The sequence below is a fragment of the Nanorana parkeri genome, unplaced genomic scaffold (assembly GCF_000935625.1).
Source record: "Nanorana parkeri isolate BGI_ZX_2015 unplaced genomic scaffold, ASM93562v1 scaffold881, whole genome shotgun sequence".
In the NCBI taxonomy this organism is placed as follows: domain Eukaryota; kingdom Metazoa; phylum Chordata; class Amphibia; order Anura; family Dicroglossidae; genus Nanorana; species Nanorana parkeri.
Window position 1 is genome coordinate 401,616 of NW_017307149.1, and position 20,989 is coordinate 422,604.

A 20,989-nucleotide genomic window follows, 5' to 3' on the forward strand; every position below is an offset into this window, starting at 1 on the left:
TGGTGCCTTGGGCTCACAGAAATTGGGTTGAATGACACTGAGCATCACTCAACCTGGGAAATCACATCGCTGGATCACTAAGTCTGTGCAGGACACTGCCAGAGATCAGGTGAGTAAGGAAGCCAGAGATGCTTTTTAGTTTTGGGCTACTGTCAGGCGAGCCTTTTTCAAGTTAATTTCACAAACTGCCAGTTAACACTTAGGGGCCTATTAACATTAAGAATCAATAAAAACACAGGCACATATCTTGGATAACAACACTTTATTGGAAGTGTGGGTGGGGCAGTACAATGGCTTAGTGGTTAGCATTTCTGCATTGCAGCACTGGGGTGCTAAAATCAGGCCTAGTATGTCATTTGACTGAGCGCTTTCAAGATGGCTGCCACCCCATCTGCCATGAAGTGCTTTGAGTCCCCAGGAAGAAAAGCACTATAGAAATATATACATTAATTAATTTTTAGAAAAAGAGTACTTAAGACATTGCTCATTTGGAAAACAAAGCCATTTTCAGCCTTTATGCTTGCTTGGTGTTCTAAGTCTTCTAGATTACAGTGATCCATTCCCAGTACGCTAGTAACAGGACAGCTAAATGTCTTTGGCTACAAATATCTCCCATGGGTTGAGTAAAAATTAACCCGGCTCTTCCTGTCTTCATAGCACATATACACTGAACTACTTCTATGCCTAGGGGAGGGAAGTACGCTACTGAGAGTTGACTCCAGGGAGTGCCCCTGTGATGCAAACAGGATCCATTAAGAAAACAGTCTAACTGTTGCAATATTTTATTTGGTTATTTGCTATGTATTAGGCAATGATAAGCAGTGTGATGGGCTTTTCTGAACATCCATGAATGTTATATGAGGATAAGAAAACAACACCTTTCCTTGGTTAGGATTTTAGAAGGTACTAGTCCATTTCTTTCTGAAGACAGATGTAATTATGACTAACTAAAGGCAAGAGTCAAATGGCCAATGGCAACTAAAAAAAGTACAGCCATTTCTATTGCAAACAATGAAAAAACACATTGCCCTGCGTCTTCTATTTTGTACTGACTTGACACTTTTATTGTACAATAATTTGTTCACCACTACATACAGCATACGCCACAGATGCAGATGAGCACGGGGTCCCCATGAAAATGTGGATCTGAAAACCATTATTGCAATGCCAAGAAAACTTGTACCAGGAAAAGATTGTTAAAGAAAAGAAAGACTCTAGAACGGTATAAATATTATTACTGGCCAAAGACCACTATAAGGCATTTAACTTTAAAACTTCCATAGTGAGAAACAAAATACAAAAAAATTAATGTTAGTAAATAAATGTAAAATGTTTCTAGTTAGGAGTCAGCAGTACTCTCATTTCTAAAAGCATGAATAATAAATATATACCCAATTTGTTTGCATCAATCATAACTGCATACATAGATAAAGAGTTGCTTTATGCGCTAGCAACAGCAGCGTGGGTGGCCATATGGCAATGCATATGTAGGGCCCTCTAATTACATTAACATAATGAATACATAATATGATATTGCAAGCTGGTCATTTGACAGATTGCAAGCGTGACATTTACAGTTGAATATCATCCGCAACATCAAATATCGACAAGGAGCTCATAACCATTTCTATCATAGAAGTATTTACTTTCTACATGTTTATGCTGCTTTCATTCTTGGGGTATTGCCTTTAGGATTTAACGGTGTAATCGGCGCTGATATTTTGCATTCTTTAAAGTACAACTAAAGGCTCCTGTATGACAGTCTGATCAAGTCGCAAATCCAGTTACTACCTCTGTTGCTGCAGCCTTGATCATGTCTCCAAATTATATTGCGGTTTGGTCCATGTGGAAATCGCAGGCTGCCAGCTACTCCTGAATCAGCAAGCAGGAACAATGGGCAGGTGTGAGAATCTGCAATCCAATACTTGCTCACAGCCATGCCACAATGGGACTCATGTATCAAAGTAAAATTGTTTTTATTTTCTCAGAGACAATAATCAGTCAAACTTTCTCTGGAAAATGACAGCTCATATCTGAAAGATGGAATCTGATTTGTGGTTGTAGGGCAATAAAACAAGTCTTAGTATTGACACTCTGATATATAACATCTATGACATTGATGGGAAGCTTGTGAAGTACTCCAAGTTGTGCACGGTTATAGGTAAGTGCCAAGTCTGATCAATTTTAGAGGAACAGTCCCTTTTTTGGATCCAGAACCTTTACATTCGTTCCTCTTTTAGATCTGTATAAATAACCGGGGCTAGTTAAAAGCAAAAAGTGTTTACAATGCTCTTAAGTAAATGTTAAAATCCACCATAAATATGCCTGCGTAGCTCACTTTTAAACACTACAATATAATGCAACATACATATGTTGCCAAATCATTATTAAAATATAATATATTCAAATATTTAGTAAAACATATTCTACAAAGCGATTTCATTTTGTTGCAGTACAACACTCCCACCCAACGCCCCTTGTTAGGAATAATAGTAAAGTGCTCTGAATCTTTTGTACTATACCATTTTAGGTTGACATTGAATGTGGTGAAATTGAATCCTTTGCAGAAAAGTTTGAAGATTTTGCTTTTTTTTCACCTAAATTGAAAATAGTATCCCCACAGATGTATCAACTGTATATCTTTTTTCTATAGTTTCACTACTAGAGGCTTCCCACCTCAGAAAGTTTCAAAGTACGCAGTCGTGACAATTAAAGTGACACTAAACTCAGGAGTTAAATCTTAAAAATACATTCAAGTACCTTAACCATTAACAAAAAATGTATCGTATATGTGTATCACTCGGCTGTAGGTCCTCCAATCATCTCTGAATTCGTGCTGCCACTATCCTTCCCCCCGGGGGGGGGGGGGGCTACTTTGTTCCCCGTGTGTGTGTGTTTTGAAGTTGCCACTGCTCCAAGTTCATTTCAGGGTGGTCATTGATTATACAATATTGAATGGGTAATTTGTATGGCACATGAACAGAATGTCCTATGGCTGATTATAAATGTCTGAAGGCCAAGGTAATTCTGAATAAGCACTTTAGTCACGAGTGAATCATTCAGGGGGAGATGTTATCACCAGCAGCGTCGCCACTGGTTACACATTGTTGATATTTATATGTGGGTTCTGAACAGCGGTGGCAGGCAACAGGGCCCATGTACACATTATAACGTTAGCACAAATATTTACATGCATGCAGTTCACAAATATGGCCAAACAAAGAGCAGTGAATGCAGATTTTCCCAATTTTGTTTTACGTAGCGAAATGTTACAAACCAAAATTGGACTTGGACCAGTGTGCATGGGCCAAAAGCATACAATACTACTGTGTTCAGATCTGTATACATTTTGGATCTGAATGCAGAATATTGTACGCCCGTGTACATGAGCACCAATGAGTGCTGTTTTACCTGCCAGGGGATTTGTATTTCCATCCATCTTGTGATGAGATTTACACAGGTCTGCCACACAGCACAGGTCTGCCTGGCAGGAGACCTGATCTTTCTCTAATGCAGCTTTGCATTAACTTACAGGTCACCTTCACACTTCCTGGATAATGAAAGGAAAAGAAGCAGACTAATGAGCTTATCTTTTTGTCACTTTGCTCTTTCTCCCTATTGGCATGCTCCTAGCACTGTGTCATACCTGACTAGCTGCTAATGCTGCTTCTCCCTCCCCTTCCCTGAGCACCACTGTACAGGAGACTGCAAGATAATGACCAAGTCAAATTCAGAAACTTACATCATTCACATGAAAAAAATAATGATAAATTAATAAATACAGAGTTTAATTTTTTATATCTGCCTGGATCACTACTACTACAAGTCTAAGCTGCCTACGGTCATTAAAGGAGAACTCCAGGATTCATCCTCAGAAAGGACTGTGGGAGGTAAGTGTAATGTGCCAATCACAAATCATTATTATTATTCAAGATTTAAATAGCGCCAACAGTTTCTGCAGCTCTGTACAAAATGTGTGTGTATATATATATACATACATACACACATACACACACACACACACAAACCAACTCGGACACACCAGTAACTCTGTACACTACTGTTCACTGACTAAAGTCCTTATCCAGGTTCCGATTGCTACTTCTCAGTTCTGCCTAAACATAAAAAAAACCTGAGTTCTCTAAACACAATCTAAAACACTAGTCTTAATCACATTAGCAGCAGTATGAACATAAAGCTACTGCCACATCACAGTACACATTACTGCCTATCCTGCACATTAGTGTATGGCCCCTGCAGGGCCACTATTTTTATTACGTGATATGGACAGTTAGATATATCGCATACATCGTAAAGGAAGTAGCTGCTTTCGTTGGAAATGTCATCTATAAATTACCCCCAATGTCCTGTAAATCTTCTGCTGATGTAAAATGGAAAAAGAAGCTCACCACTGAAAAGCTCACAAGCCCAATAAACAATAGTAAAAGTCTGTATAACTACACTAATGTATGTGTTTTCCCATCCAATAAATCTGAGTGATGGACTGTTAATGACACTAGAGTATGGAATGCTGTGAGATGGCATGTGGTGTCACTAATGCACTCCAAGGAGCCTTGAATGGCCTACATGAAGGGGACAGTGCAGTATAATGCTACATTAAGTTCTGTTAGTTTACATAGCTGGATGCTTTACCTAGGAAATAAAGATTCCCAGCCTGCCAGTGACGGTCCACTTCCTGGGTGGATATGTTTGATAAGAAAGGTGAGAAAATTGTTATTTGCGTCTGAGAGAGAGAAACAAAGAACACTCTCAGAATAGTTATCTTCATAACTATGATGGTGTTCTAAATAATGTATTGCAATCTCAAGGAACCTAGTGTAGCAAAATATATCCTTCACAGCACTCCTCTTTGATCATTTCCTACAGCAAAGTCCCCAGCAACTAAACCTGCTGGAGTTCAAAGTCGCATGTAAAAGCAGGAAAAACTCCGGCACTGTTTCTTGAGAAAAAAAACAATCCTTACTGTATTTTCCAGTTGAAACCAGCAACGCATGGATGTATTTATGCATTTTGAGCTATACAAGCCCTTACTCACAACAACTTGACTGAGAATGCTATAAGTAAGAGCTTGTATAGCTTTAAACACATGAGCACAGACATGTATTCCTGGTTTCATCAGATGATATATTTAAGTTGTTTTATTCAAACAAGAGTGCTGTTGTATTATATGCTTTTGCATCTAAGGGAGCATAGCTATTTCTATGACCTTTGTCTACTTGTGTACTCATTACACTGTGCTGGGCTTCCTACCTGGCCTCTTCCTATTACCTGTTACATTGCATCCGTTTTCCACGCAGCGTTTCCACCCTCTCCGAACATATACCTAGGAAGATCAACACCAATGGATATATGAAAATGTTTTCTCTCCTGAGAGATTGAAGGTGAATTGTGTGATCTATTGTTTAGACTGGCTTCTAGTAGTTAAATTATATGCTGCAAACCCTTTTTATGCTGCAAACCTCAAACAGTTAACCTTTTTATTTAATATTATTGCTATTTATATAGCACCGACAATTTACGCAGTGCTTTACATTCTGCACATTCACATCAGTCCCTGTCCTCAAGGAGCTTACAATCTAAGGTCCCTATATCACATGCATACATACAGGGCCAATGTAGACAGGAGCCAATTAACCTTCCAGCATGTCTTTTATTTGCTTCCTTTTGCTCTGTCTTTTATACCAGTGGAAGCATTTTGTTATATTTGTTTGATAAGTGCAAATAAACCTGCTGATCTTCTTAGAAATTTCAAGCTGTCCTATGGCCTCTGAACACTGCCAATGTGATCTCAGAGAGCTCTCCTATTTATATATATTTTGTGCTATAGTACATTTTTCTTTACTGTTCATCTCTTTTTGCTTTTCAGCTTTATTCCACTGTAATCTTTTCTAATGGATCTTGCTGATAGAAAGATCAAATTTGGTGCAAGTAATGTTAAGAAAGCACAAAAGTTTGATTTGCAAAGGAGCTCATGTGTATGACAGTCTCCTGAAGCATGTTCCCAGCACCCCCTATAGTATGCCTGCAGTCTCTGGTCATCTCCTGTAGAATGTCTGCAGCATCTGACCATCTCATATTGCATTTCCAGTCCCTGATCATCTCTTGTAGCATGTCTGCAGTCTCTGATCATCTCTTGTAGCATGTCTGCAGTCTCTGATCATCTCTTGTAGCATGTCTGCAGTCTCTGATCATCTCTTGTAGCATGTCTGCAGTCTCTGATCATCTCTTGTAGCATGTCTGCAGTCTCTGATCATCTCTTGTAGCATGTCTGCAGTCTCTGATCATCTCTTGTAGCATGTCTGCAGTCTCTGATCATCTCTTGTAGCATGTCTGCAGTCTCTGATCATATCTTGTAGCATGTCTACAGTCTCTGATCATATCTTGTAGCATGTCTACAGTCTCTGATCATATCTTGTAGCATGTCTACAGTCTCTGATCATATCTTGTAGCATGCGGCTTCACCTGAGGCCCCCTTTTCCAAGTGAATTGACTACCACTGCCATTGCCAACAGTTACACATGCAACAGTCCCTTGCTGCTTATGAAGGGAATCCAGTTTTTTGTTTTTCTTTTGGTCTGCTGAAAACACCTATACACTATTTTAGATATTTCTTAGAAGGTGATTTAACTAGGCACATAGCAATGTGTTATCCACCAATCATAACTCATCTTAACCTGTAACCGCTCTGCTGTGATGACACTGGTAAAAAGTGAAATCATTTAGTGCAGTCTGTTCTCTGTCACATGAAAGCACGTTTAAAAGGAGAACTATGAGGTGAGGGAAAATTACTCATCCTCATAGTTTGAGCCAACATGTGACACGTCGGCTCAATAGATCGGAAAGTAAGAGAACAAATACCGTCGCTCGCTCACTTCTCGATCATCTCCCTGCAGAGAGCCGTGACCGTCACTCACCACTCCCCGCAGGGATTCCCCACCTCCCCGCTCCGATCCTCCAGCACTGACTGGAGGAAAGGATGGGGGAGGGGGCGAGTACAGTTGGCCATGCCTCTCGATAGGCAGAGCCAGCTGTCACTCACGCAGCCGGGTGGAACTCGACAGCATTGTCGGAATCCGCCCCGGCTGCAGCGGTCTCAGTATACTTTATATATACTCAGTATACTTTATATATTTTAATTCTAGCATGTAGTTGTGGTAGTAAACCTTGAAAATAACCATGAGCAAGTTAAAAGTCTCATATTTTATTTATTGTGTTCAAATAAAACAAAACAAATAACAAGTGAATAACGTTGTATCTACTTCTTGAAGGAACACGGTTAAGTATCCTTGCCAACTTTGCAGTCATATTGTGACATGTCCATTAACCTTCTAGCTTCAAATTATCGGCATAACGAAAAAGACAACAAAACAAACTCCAGCAAAATTTCCTTGCCCACGACTATGAAATGAAGCCATCATATTCTGACAGGTTTATTATGTCCGATCTAAAACCACAGTCCCACACAGCATGAAGGGCCCTTCACTGGTACATTCTCAAAAGAGAACAAAAATCCACTTCTTACCCAACACTTTAAAATGCTTTCTGAATGCAACTTTACATAAGACAATGAAAAAGCTATGAAAAAAACACAGAAGTCTTGCAGTGTAGAAGGTTGGAGGCATTTGCCCTCCTAAAGCATGCATGTGAGTTTTCAAAACTCTGAATTAATGAAAGTGTATTGTTCCATGAGCTAGAAAAGAACATGAGAACAGATTTTGCTCAGACAGACAGGAAACATCCTTTTACCTCATAGTTAATTGCATCCTGATTTAAAAAGCCTTAATTTAAAAAAAAACATTAAAAAACTGTGCAAAAGGACAAAAAAAATAATACAGCAATATACTAAATGAGGAAAAACATAAACCACAAAACTCCACAAGAAATTGACATTTTCTGTTATGCTGTTTGGCAGAAAAGATCTGCGTTCAGTCTGTTATAAGCCAAAGAGATGCTTTGGCTTGGATTCTGTTTGTTCAGTACTATGCCAACCATTGCAGACTCAGCACTCGGGGCTAGATCTACTTACATTGAGCATGGATAATTGGTAGGGTACTGTGAACTGGACTTCTGGAGCTTACTTTTTAAATACAGAAATAACAAATTTTATATAACCTGGATGGAGAGCAATGATCCCGGCACAATGGGGGCAGGTAAATGACACTTGGAAGAGGCGCTGGGGAAGGATGACAAGAATAACTGTGCTAAAAGTACAGCTGTCATTTAACAACTGCCCTGAAAAATAAGTCACTAACCCCTCACCACTTAACCCTTAACCTGTTTCTTAGCACTTTATACCTGCCAAGCCCTAACACTTAAACTTCACCTCTCTCCTCCCAATGCTTAATCCCTATTCTATTTCATATTTGAATAGAGAATGTGGGCCCCGCTCCCCTTAGAATGCAACACTGTAATTTTAGGAGAGACTGTTTTGGGAAACATTAGAACCAAGAAAGTTATATAAAAAAGTGTAAATAAAAAGTTATAAAAAAATAATAGGAATGAAAATAATAGGAATGAAAAAGGAAACTATTGCATCTTGTGGCTCCTCCTACTATAACGAGACAAGCTAGACAATATAATGGAAGCATTGAACATTATGTTACGAAAGGGGGTGATAATGTAATCTTAGGGCAAACTCTCATGATCTTGATTAACTATTAGCATAAGGAATGGCAAATATATTTGCAAATAACAAATGAATAACAAAAAGAAGAGCACAGAAAGCTAGTTATAGGAGATTCCTGTTTCACTTGCCTTAAAACCTGTGATAAAAGTATCTATAGCCATAACTTTGTATTTTTCGTTTTGGATAGAGTAGTGTAAGGTTAAAGGAGAAATATGAGGTGAGTGAAAACCGCTCATCCTCATAGTTTAAGCCGACGTGTGACAATGAAACTGTCACACGTCGGCTCAATAGATCGGGAGGTGAGGGAACACATAGCGTTGCTCGCTCACTTCTGGATCATGTCCCTGCAGAGAGCGGTGACTGTCAGTCTCGGCTCCCTACAGGGATTCCACCCTCCCCGCTCCGATCCTCCAGTGCTGACTAGAGGAGCGGACGGGGGAGGGGGCGGGCACAGCTGGCTCTGCCTCTAGGTAGGCAGAGCCAGCTGTCACTCACGCAGCTGGGTGGATCTCGACAGCACTGCGGCGGTCTCAGTATACCACGAGCTGTAGCTCGCGATATACTGAGCTTTGGGTCACGGGAGGACGCTAGTATATGTCCTCTCATGACCCTTAAGAGAACTATGGGGAAAAACACTTACCCCATAGTTCTCTTTTAAACTTTCTTCAGGTTTTACTGATGTCTGAGTCCCAACCGGGTAGTTTAACTCTCTCTGTCTTGGTGACCACCATCAGCACGAGAAAAAGCAATGGCAATCCAAAATCTTACGGCTGTGACTGGAACAGGGGGTGAGGGGAAATCTTTCAATGGGGACATCTGTTCTGGTGATAACTGTCTACAAAATGTACTTTCCCTAACTTAGAAGAGATTTCCTCTCACATCTTGTATTGTGCAGAAAGTGAAGGAACATCTCTCCTACAGGATAAAAAGACAGCAAAAAAAATCCCAAAACTAACAAAAGTTTTAACCATTCTCTATCCAAAACTAAGAAAAAGTTATATTGGCTATAGGTATACTTTTAAACATATCTGGAAAAAAAGATATGAATGGTAAATGTTAATGTGATAGATATGTCCTCCCTGGGACTCTGGACCCTCTGCCCTCAGGAACAGACAACATTTCCCTTTTTTTTTTTTAAAGTAATATTTTGCAAATTGTGATATAGACCAGTAACATGGTCTATTTCAGGACAATCTGTAATTCCCATTCTCTACTCTAAATAGAAACAGTCCTGCAGGTAACCTCAGTAGTATGAGGTCACGCAACGTCTTCTCTTCTTGCCTAGCAAGCATCTCCAGCCCTTGCCTAATGGATCCAAGTATGCATTAGAAACTCAACACCGATGTGCTACTAATAAAACCAGCCCGTGGAGACAGCTCATGTTACAGAATGTAAAAAGCAATGTACCTGACAGCATAGGCTTTGAAAACACTATTCAGCAGCGATAAGGCACATCACATGTCTTTGGATCAAATGCTAATCCGTACAAACAGCCATTTATAGTCACGGCTACTTCTAAGCATGCCAGCAGGCTTGGCTGCCAAAAAAATAGGCGAGGAACACGTCAATGGGCTCCTTACTATTCATGAATGCAGGCAGTTGACTGATTCACAACCTGGCCCTGGAAGGTGCCAAGAAAAAAAAAAAAAGTTGCAAAAGTTTCCAGCTCTGATAGAGAGTTAACAAGGATTTATGAGGCGCTTGTATTACAGGGAAATCCTCCCCGCCGATTACAATGCCATTAGTTACTGTGTGGCTTTTCTAGAGCTGCCACCAAGCCTACACTGACCTCTTTGTTGTGCCTTCTAAGTTTGCACACCATTTCTCTGCACCTACAATGCAGACTGCATAATTTCTCATTGTGTAGCTGCTGAAATGCATATCCACTAAACTAACTCTGCTGCTGTAAAAAGTTTACTTTAAAGTAACAAAAAACAGGGACATATATGAACTAAACAAGAGCTATGTCCATACTAAAAACTGATTTCTTTATTGGTACTGCATTAAAGTGGTCTCTAAATTCACTTTTTGACCTGAGTCGATAGGCACATGTCAACATAATCAAATCCAAAATGATTCTGAGTAAGGAAAACAAAATTGCAAACTTCTCTGAGTATATTATTTAAAAAAGCACTGTAGACAGAAGCATAGCCCACTGGTATCTATATACAAGCCATGCTCCACCCACCATCCTCCTGATGTGATCAGGCAAACAGCAACCTTTTTAGAGTTACTATCTGCATATTCACAGATCTTTTCAGCCCTCACATGGAAACAGGTCACTCAGGTCCTCAATATTGCATTGTAGGTCACTCATCTTTAGACACCTAAAGGGAAGCACTGGAAAGGAACAATGTTTCTAAAAGGATACACACTGATATCTTATGAAGCTCGTAGTTTATAATATAGTAGAGTCTCACAAATGCAATTTAATGGTTATTACAATTTCATGGATTCCTTACCAAGTTACTAAAACTTCCTAGCCCCTTGCACACCAGAAGTGTACTTCTTCAGTATGAACAGTGAATTTTACTCATGCGGGAGTAACGTGCAGACTAATCCTCTCCTATAGCCAAAAGGCCATATTACTACGATTGGAAAGACCCACAAGCTCAAGTCCTATAGAAATCTTATTTATACATACCTTTTCATCCCTGTGGAAATCAGCCTTCCTTGCTGCCCTGTGGCTTCATTCCACTTTAGAAAAATGCTGCAGTTTGGAGGGGTAGTAATACTGGCGGCTACTACCCAGTGACATAACCTATGACAAAGTGCTAGCATTTCCTCTTTTCATACATTTGTATGTTTTAAAGTTTACAAAACACTTTTTGTATTAAGAACATTAAAGATTTTACAAAGGCATCTGTTTTGACAGCGACAGACATTGGACAAACTGCTAGCATTTTGATACATAGTACCGTCAACTTCAATTTACAATGGGATCCCTCAAATGCAAGTGGCTACGGTGTCTCTTGTTACTTGCTCATTATACTGTAAATCAGAGCAGAGGAAACACGCAAGAAGGCTCTCAAGGAAAAGAGGCGGCAGGGAGCATGTCAGAGACCATATGGAGGGAGCGGTCCCTCAGCTTGGACACTGGCAAATAAGACTGCCTGCTGGGGGGGGGTGCATAGGCGTAAGGTTGTTATGAGGATTATTTTGAAACTATGCCATTGACAAACGACAAACCATTTTGTTTAAGCCCAACTGAAGTTTCACACCTTTGTATTCTTCTTCATAGTCCTGTATCCCCAAACGTTAAGGTTTGTAACTGATGTTTGCTTCGAAATGCCTTGAAATACTTTTTTTCTTTTTGTGGAAATGTGCTTCCTGCTCTCCCATTCCTGTGCTCTATGCTGGCAGAGCTGAGTAATGGCCATACCCTTCAGGACAAATGTCCTCACACAGGGTTGTATTACAGAGAATGAGATGAGTGCGTGTCAGACCAGGATGGTACTTTTTACAGCAATCATTAGGTGTAAATCTGGTGACTACTGAACTACACAGTTATGTATAGGCACCCTGCATGCCTGATGTAACAGGAAACTAGAGGTAAGACTATAAACAAATGCAGGCTGTTAGTACAAAGTGTATATTTATCTTTGGGCTTTTGTATTGTATATCTGTACTGTATATACTGTATCTTTCTGGGCTTCAGTATTGTATATCTGTACTGTATATCTCTTGGCTTTAGTATTGTATATCTGTACTGTATATTCTGTATATTTCTGGGCTTCAGTATTGTATGTCTGTACCGTATATCTCTGGGCTTCAGTATTGTATATCTGTACTGTATATCTCTGGGCTTCAGTATTGTATGCCTGTACTGTATATCTCTGGGCTTCAGTATTGTATATCTGTACTGTATATACTGTATATTGCTGGGCTTCAGTATTGTATGTCTGTACTCTATATACTGTATATCTCTTGGCTTCAGTATTGTATGTCTGTACTGTATATCTATTGGCTTCAGTATTGTATATCTGTACTGTATATATTGTATATCTCTTGGCTTTAGTATTATATATCTGTACCATATATACTGTATATTTCTGGCCTTTATTATTGGAGCTTGCCAAGTACAGCTGTCAGCTTTTTGTACCTGTGAATTGGTTCAGCTTTAGGCTGGTCAGTGATGCTCTGTCTAAATATATGTACAAAAGCAGTTATTGTCTGGACAAATTTACTCAAAATTGGCAACCGTGGTTAGAGCTAAAAGAAACAAATAAAAGCCAGAATAAATGTTTCCACAGTAGACACAAATAAAGTTTGAATACTGAACTGTATACTGTACTGGGGAGAAGGGGGGGGGGGGTGGGGTGTTTTGTGGTTGGGGTGTGTTTTTTGTAGTTTGATCCCAGTTTTGTGTTTGCTGCATTCACATGATGTACTGTATAGGTTTCTTTTTGCAAAATGCTATCAAAGTAAACAGTATTTAAATTAACCTTTGTAATGGAGCTACCTCACTGCAAGGGTTAAGTGCTCAGTTTGTCTAGGGGGTGAAAATAAAGAAGAAATACTCACCCGATTCTCGGTCCTGCCTGCCTGCTATTTCGATCCCCGCAGCCTCTTCTTCCACCTGGCCCCAACGCTCTAAGGACCAGTGAATTCATTACATCTACTGCAGGTCTATAAGATGTGAAGACGCTGAGGGACATACAACAGCTGGTGCATAGAGGGAGAGAGGTGAGCAGTCACTGCTGCAGGACTGACGATCGGGTGAATATTTCTTGTTTATTTTCTCCCCTAGAGAAAAACGAGCTGTAAACACTTGCAGTGTGTAGATTGTTCATTTTTCATACTCCTGGAGTTCCTCTTTAAAGTACACCTTTCTTGCTATAAACATAAAAGGCTGATTCTGAGTATAAAAATTGCATGGTCACTGGCTGCAGGGACACTATAGGTACTTCACATCACTACAGAATGCAGAACGTCTGGGGGTTTTTTTCCAGGTCAGCAAGGCACAACCAGAAAAAACCCAGTATATAAATAATAATCAAATATGGTCACTCCCATGTAAAAAAAATTTGAAACTAAAAACAGAAACAATGGGGGACATTTATGAAAGCAGTTGCACCCTATTCCAAATGTCTCGCCAATAATGACTGTCTCACTGGGAAGGTGTGCAAATCATCAATTGCAGGTCCTATTCTTCTTTTGAGACTGCACCTTTGTGAGTGCTTTTCTACTTAATGTTTTGCAAATGTCAGTCCCTTTTTCCACATTTGTTGCAAGTGGTATAAACTAGACTGCGGCAGAATTTGCACAGCGATCTGTTACATAATGGCATGCTGTATCAAGAAGTAATGTGGATCACATCTTATATAGGCTTAGTTATCTGAAAACTGACCTACTAAATGGAGTGCTATATTTTAGGCAAATTCGACAAGTCGGCAAATCTGTGTCAAATCTACCACACTTTTGCACAATCTGACAAAAGGTGCAAAGGGTTTGCTTTAAGGTTTGCTTTACTATGTATATCAATAAAGCAAGAAATGGTTCCTTTTGAGACAGTCTTTGCACCAATGATTTCCAATCATGTTATCCTTAGCTAAGAACACAAATATTTATCATCTTTCAACCCCAGTTCTGCATCTTCATCTTTTCATTTTGGCAGTCCAAGTATCACATCCTTAGCTGAACTCTCAGTCATCTTCCTGATTTCATCTTGTTCTGACCTGAGGTCTCCATCACCATTCTTCTCTCTTCCTGACCTGAACTGTGTATCATCATCTTCTGACTATTTCATGTTGACCTAAGATGTGCATCATTGCTCTCCAGCTATTTTATTCTTAGCTGAGCTTTCCATCATCAAGCTACCCTATTTACAGCTTTTACCCTGCATCAGTATAATCCTACTATTCCATTCTTAACGGAGCTTTCTGTCATCATCAAACGATCTTACCGACCTGAGTTCTTCATCATTATTCTCTGACTTTCCTGTCTTGGAGTGAGGTCTGCATCACTGAGTGAACCGTCTCATCTTAAACTGAGCTCTCAAATCACAGTCTAGGCAGAGCTTAGAATAACTATTGCATCCAAATACACTGTATCAAGCTCCAATTATGTCATTCAGAACTGATCTGTCCTTCACTAGGTTGTAACTACCTCATCATGAACTGAACTTTGTCCGGATAGAATTTAATTGGATAATCTCAAGATATGTCTTGCTCTGTAATCCTGAGCTCTGCTTTGCTGGAAAATTATCTCAGCCTGAGACGAGCTTTGCAATTTAAAAACTACACCTATTTCCACCTCACCTTCTCCACATCTGCAAAACCTAACAATGTTACATGCATCATTAAAATCCAACTTCCTGAGTTGAAGAGATGCGAGATTATGTTGTAGATATTAATTTACTATTAAAAAAACCCATAGAAACGTGATTTGGATGTTATTGAACGAAGACTTTGTGCATTAATGTAGATGTTCTTGCTTCCGGCCTACTGTAGTCGCCCCAGCACTCTATTGTTCCTGTATGTATATGCCGCTCTCTCAACTTATGTTGATTCTTAAACTTAGCTTCATGGTATTATCCACATATGGAATCTATAACCAACTTTGCTTTCACAATATGCTTTTTTTACCCAAACATGTCTATCAGAAATTTAAACTTGTATAAATGGATCCAAAACAATCATCAATATATGTTGTATGTAAATGGTCACAAACCCCAGGATAATTTGATATTGCATTTTAAAAATCAGTATGGATATCATTTATTTTCCCCAATCTGTTGTGCTCAATGGAATGTAACATGTGTGGTTTATTTAGGCCGCAGTGTAAATTAGTTAACTTGGATGAAACAGTGACTATGGGTATGGCCATCAAAACTCTATTCCACAATCAGTTCCTTAGTAATTAAATCAACTCTCATAAAAACTCATCATCATCATCATCATCATACCACAAGAAAATAATTAACTGAGTTTTACCACACTGTCATTCTTCCAACCACATCAAGAAAAACTGAAAATTGCATCGAATGAATAACATCCTTACCACAAACTAAGCTTTTCCTCATCACTTGAAAATAGCACATAGTGATGCTTGGGCCACCCCACTCTAACCTCTTTAAAGGTTCACCATCAATCACAAATTGGGATGTACATACATGTGAATGTGTATGTTTTATTTTCTTAATTTTTATAGCAACATCACATGCTACAAAGCACTGCATAATACATGGACCACTCAGTGATACATGTACTATGGTCAAACTGGTGGAATTACCAAATGAGTATTTTATTAGGATGTGGGAGAACACTGCAGCATGCAGAGAAAACATACAAACAGGAGGTGAAGAAATTCCATGCAGATAGTGTATCATTGGGAACTGCACCAAGGCTCCAATGCTGCAAGGCAAGATTGTATAAACGTGTGAATACTTGCATAACACTGTAAATCTAAAATAATGTATTCACTACAGAAAAGCCTGCTCAATTAACGTGATAACAGTACAATATTCAGCCAAGCATGGTTGGTGAGGCACAGCTTGATTTTCTCATTCGATGCGATCACTGTTTAATATTACTGGGACATATACTGTAGGTATTAGGAGGCAAACTAGAGCAAAGGAGTGAGTTGAAACAAAAGTGCTTGTTATTTCTGGCAGAGTCCCCAGTCTGCTGAAGAATTTCAAACAAAAGAGAGCTACAGTGGTTTAGAAATCAGAACTGCATATCTCCCAATGTTCTCAATTCTTCCATAATTTCAGAATAGGAGAAAATAGACTGAGCAGCAAAAACTCATATGTTAAATATATTAAAGGGAAGGTATAGCCTTATTAATTTGTTTTCTGATAGTCACATAATTCATGTGGTATAAATAATCACAACAATATGTATTAAGGTGTTAAAGACCATTTTTTTTGTGTATACTTTGTAATCATATACATACACAGGGTTAGCCATATTTGCCAAAAACATATGCTAGCGATTCTTCCTGCACTGCAGTGATACTGAAAAGTTATAAATGAATTATGAATGAGTTATAAATGAGTGAATAAAATTGAAATGAACGAATGCCCCCCCTTACATCTACAAGTGCTCAGCAGAGTCCCCTCCTTACATCCAGGAGTACCCATCAGAGTGCCTCCTTACATTCAGGAGTGCCCATTAGAGTCCCTCCATACATTCAGTAGTACTCATCAGGGTCTCTCCTTACATTCAGCAGTGCTCAGAGTCCCTCTGTACATTCAGAAGAGCTCATCAGAGTCCCTCCTTACATTCAGTAGTACTCATCAGAGTCCCTCCTTACATTCAGGAGTGCCCATCAGAGTCCCTCCATACATTCAGCAGTACTCATCAGGGTCTCTCCTTACATTCAGCAGTGCTCAGAGTCCCTCTGTACATTCAGAAGAGCTCATCAGAGTCCCTCCTTACATTCAGTAGTACTCATCAAGGTTCCTCCTAACATTCAGGAGTGCCCATCAAGGTTCCTCCTAACATTCAGGAGTGCCCATCAGAGTCCCCCCTTACATTCAAGGGTGTCCGGCAGAGTTCCCCCTTACATTCAAGGGTGTCCGGCAGAGTTCCCCCTTTTTAGGTTGCAGAGCAACAGGGTGGAAGCTGGGAAGCAAAGCAGGTCTGGATGGAGAAGTCCGGTCTTCCTGTAAATGGCAGTGGGGCAATCATGCGGTTGGTTGCTAGGATTCTGGCAACCAACCTTGGAGAGCAGTGGAAATCTGCGATGCGGAGCATCCCGATTGTCTCGCTAGCTGACTGGCAGTGGATGCGCGGGTGTCCATATTATGATACACAGCCTGGAGAATGCCAGCTGGGGTTGCTGTGAGATGAATAAAATCTTTTATCGGGCTGGATGTGGGCCATAGTTTGGAGCCCCTGTTTTAAAGGAGCTTCTGTGGGGGGGGGAAAAAAAGGAACAGAGGAACTGGATCCAAAAGGTGGACAGTTGGAAGCATATAATGGGAACAGAGAGCACTTTTATCACCCATTGCAAACAACTATAGACCGACCCATTTACGACAAACCAAGCACAGAGTGGGAAAAGACTCAGAATTCAAGTAAACTGGAAAACTGCTAAAAACCATAATGTTGGATCCCACAACAGATGCTGTCATAATAGTGTCTGCACAGAATACACAGTCGAAAGCTTCATTTGTTCCAGAGGAATCTCTACTGGTTTTGTCACAGCAACTTTGCAATAAAGTGTTTTACAAACCTGTATCAAAGAAACATGCTATGTACACGCCAGTAAAAGTGTGAGATGTAAAGCTGACACAAAACAGATGTTTGTCACTTATTACTGGATGCCAACATTATCTGAGCCTCTTGCTGGCATTGGGATGAACCGGACTTCTGGTTTGTAAAGGCAAAAATAAAAAAGTAAAATAAAAAATATATCTCAGCTTTTAGGTGCTTTTAATAACCTTGCTGAGGAATGCAGACGCCACAGCCAGCCAGGATTCTCAGGAGGAGCACTTTAACGAGTCATAGCCTCCAGCTAAATTTACAGACCCCTGCTGGGGCAGTAATGAGATCAGAGCAGCTGACAATGAAAGCATACATTACATGTGGATATGTGAGAGTGTGTTTGTGTTTAGGCTTTTGCCTCTCTACTGGTTATTACACCTACTTCACATGTCCATTCTACAACCTGCTATCCCTTGTAAATAACTGCTAATGCAACTTTACAGCGAGAATTCTGCTTCTACCGTCACTGTAAACCTGTCACAGGCCTGGGCAATTCAAACTAAGCATATGTTAAAGAAATGAATATGCAGGGGTTACCATCAGTGAAACCATGTCAAAATGATCAGAAGACTGAGAGTTACAGACACCTGAAGTTATATGCAGATTTTAACTTTTCTTGTAAAATAGAGATAGATCCTGACCCCTTTTAGGGCTTGTTCACACCATATTCTGGTCCAGATCTGGAGCACATCTGCAGACGTGGTGCTATGCGTGCAATGCGTTTTTATCGCATTCCAGTTTTTTTGGAGTGGGGCTGTTAGTATGTTAGCTGCAATGTGGTGCATGTTCGGCGCGTTTGTGCGTTTCGGGACCGGAGAAAATGTGACATGTAGTATTTTTTCTGTCCGGACCGGAAACGGACTGCGCGGGTGAGAACTGTAGCCCATAAAACGCATAGGGAGACATTGGGATGCATTTTGGGTGCAGGAGCGCACGGGTACTGGTCCGGACACAATCCGAACATCGTGTGAACAAGCCCTTAGGGTAGGTTCACACCGTTTTCCGGACCACATCTGGTATAGTCTGCCGGCGTCACCCGGCTGTCTTTCCCCTACTAAAGCCATGGAGGAGCGGTGCTTTATTTTGTATATTTTGGTAAAACACTTTCAATAGTATAATTAACCGACCAAAAGGGAACAAATAACAGAAGTTTACTGTTACACCCCATTCACACTAAGCTACAAACTTTTTCAGCACTGATTTGAGCTGATCGACTTTTGAGCCACATTGAGCTACAGTGCACCTCACCGCCCGCAATCGTGCACGATTCCGTGCGCATTGCCGTGCGGTCAGGAGTCGTCAAGGTGAGAACCGATCGCGCTGTGGGTGCTATTATTTTCTAATGGCACCCCAGTCACACTGGGCAGATCGCGCGGTTTCCCACTACGATTCAGCTCATGCTTCTGAACACGATAGCCTCGCTTCTTGTATCGCAAAAAAAATATGAATGTGTGTGTGTGTTTGTGGTAAAAGGAATGGACATAATACCCAGGGCAGTGTCTAATCATGTCGGCATAACCACCTCTACCGACCAGAACAGATGGAAAATTCATATGAGAATGACTTTGACACTAATACAACATACTTAAAATGCTATTAATGCATTACAAAACAAACACAACATGTAAACGAAGCGAGCTGTGGTGAATGGAGCCTTATTTTTTTATCTCAAGTTACTCTTGATTTTAAAAGAAGCCAACAACTATTAGGCCCCAGACACATGACCATCAAAGGGGACTATTTGGCCCCTGTGTCTCTGGGCCGCAAGTAATGCAAGGGCACTAAGCACGGTGCTAACTTTGTTTCGCATCGCACTGAAAGCAACACCCCAAACTCCCCCTCTTTTCCCGCTCAGTGAAGCGTGGGTGCTTGTGCGTTTGAGCCCTCATAGTCACACCAACTGCAAGGTCATATTTGAAAGCATAAATTACAGTATATGCAAGATATAACCAGCCAACATTCCATCTGTCATTTTTTCTAATGCAGGTTACAAAATGAGGACAAATATTTAACTGGTTACTATGGACCAAAAGTCTTTATTACTTGCTCTACTTTTACAAAGGTTTTTTTTTTCTCTTTTCATTTGCTGTTTCTTAGGTACATTAGATGAAAGTGGTTTTAATGTAATTTTATGTAATTTACTGTATTTAATTTTGTGCTGTACATTTTGGGCTAAAGGGTGATAATTGGTAGATTGTTGCTGAGGTTAATGAATAGAAATGGAGCTGTCTGTTGAAAAACATCACTTCCTACTACATTTTCTACATTATAATGGCGAGCTTCATACAAAAATATTCACATTTGGAATCTTATTTTATCTTTCAGGTAGTCCAGTGGCTAGAAACCCTCTCCAGAATTCACATTTGTAAGCACTGGCAAAATGTGGAATGGAAAGAAGTTGAAGTTCCCAACACAACTGCTTCGCTCTCCATACAAGTCAGCAGGAACTCAAAAGCAGCATGAGGCAGGTTGATGCAGCTTAGAGGAGTTAACTGCAGGCTAAGCCCACCTGTCAATACATTCTAAATGATCTCTAGATGGGTTTCAAACTGATCTCTAGGTATAAGCTTAGGTTCGGACTGAACCCGGTCCGAGCTCAACTTGACATGGAAGCTACATGGGCCTCCTGTATAATAAGCCATATGTTGGGGCATTCTCTACCTTGCAGTTGACTATAAACGAAGGCGAGGGATGCTTGTGTTGAGGTCATCTCACTACATAGCCAGATAAGGTCAATGATGTCACTGCACCCTGCCTCTTTGCTTACGTGGAGCTGTGGGTGGGGAATTCCCCACCTGCAGATGATTGGGTGACATGGAAGGAACTTTCTTCTTTGTTCAGGAGGATCTCCTTCCCGGTTCGAGGGAGCTCAGATTCAGACCTCATCCCTGCTGATCTCAAATGCAAGTGGAATACACTTGGAAGCAAGCTGCAGCGACACAAGCCCAAAGGTCGTCAACACACACTAATTAAATGTTTTCTGGTTGCAAGTGACTGGATGAAAATTGTGGAAACCAAACCAATGTGAACCAAAAGGGTCCTTTTAACCAGTTTCTGGCCCAACTTTCAAAGACTGGTCACTCATAACCAGAAAATGATTGAAAATGTGTCTGATTGCTGCAGACCA

General features: G+C 40.3%; 1 protein-coding gene across 3 annotated transcripts in view; it reads right to left on the reverse strand.

Moving 5' to 3' along the window:
- SLIT1 (slit guidance ligand 1) overlaps positions 1-20,989 on the reverse strand; it is a 279,649-nt gene that overhangs the window by 162,483 nt on the left and 96,177 nt on the right. The window lies entirely within an intron of this gene.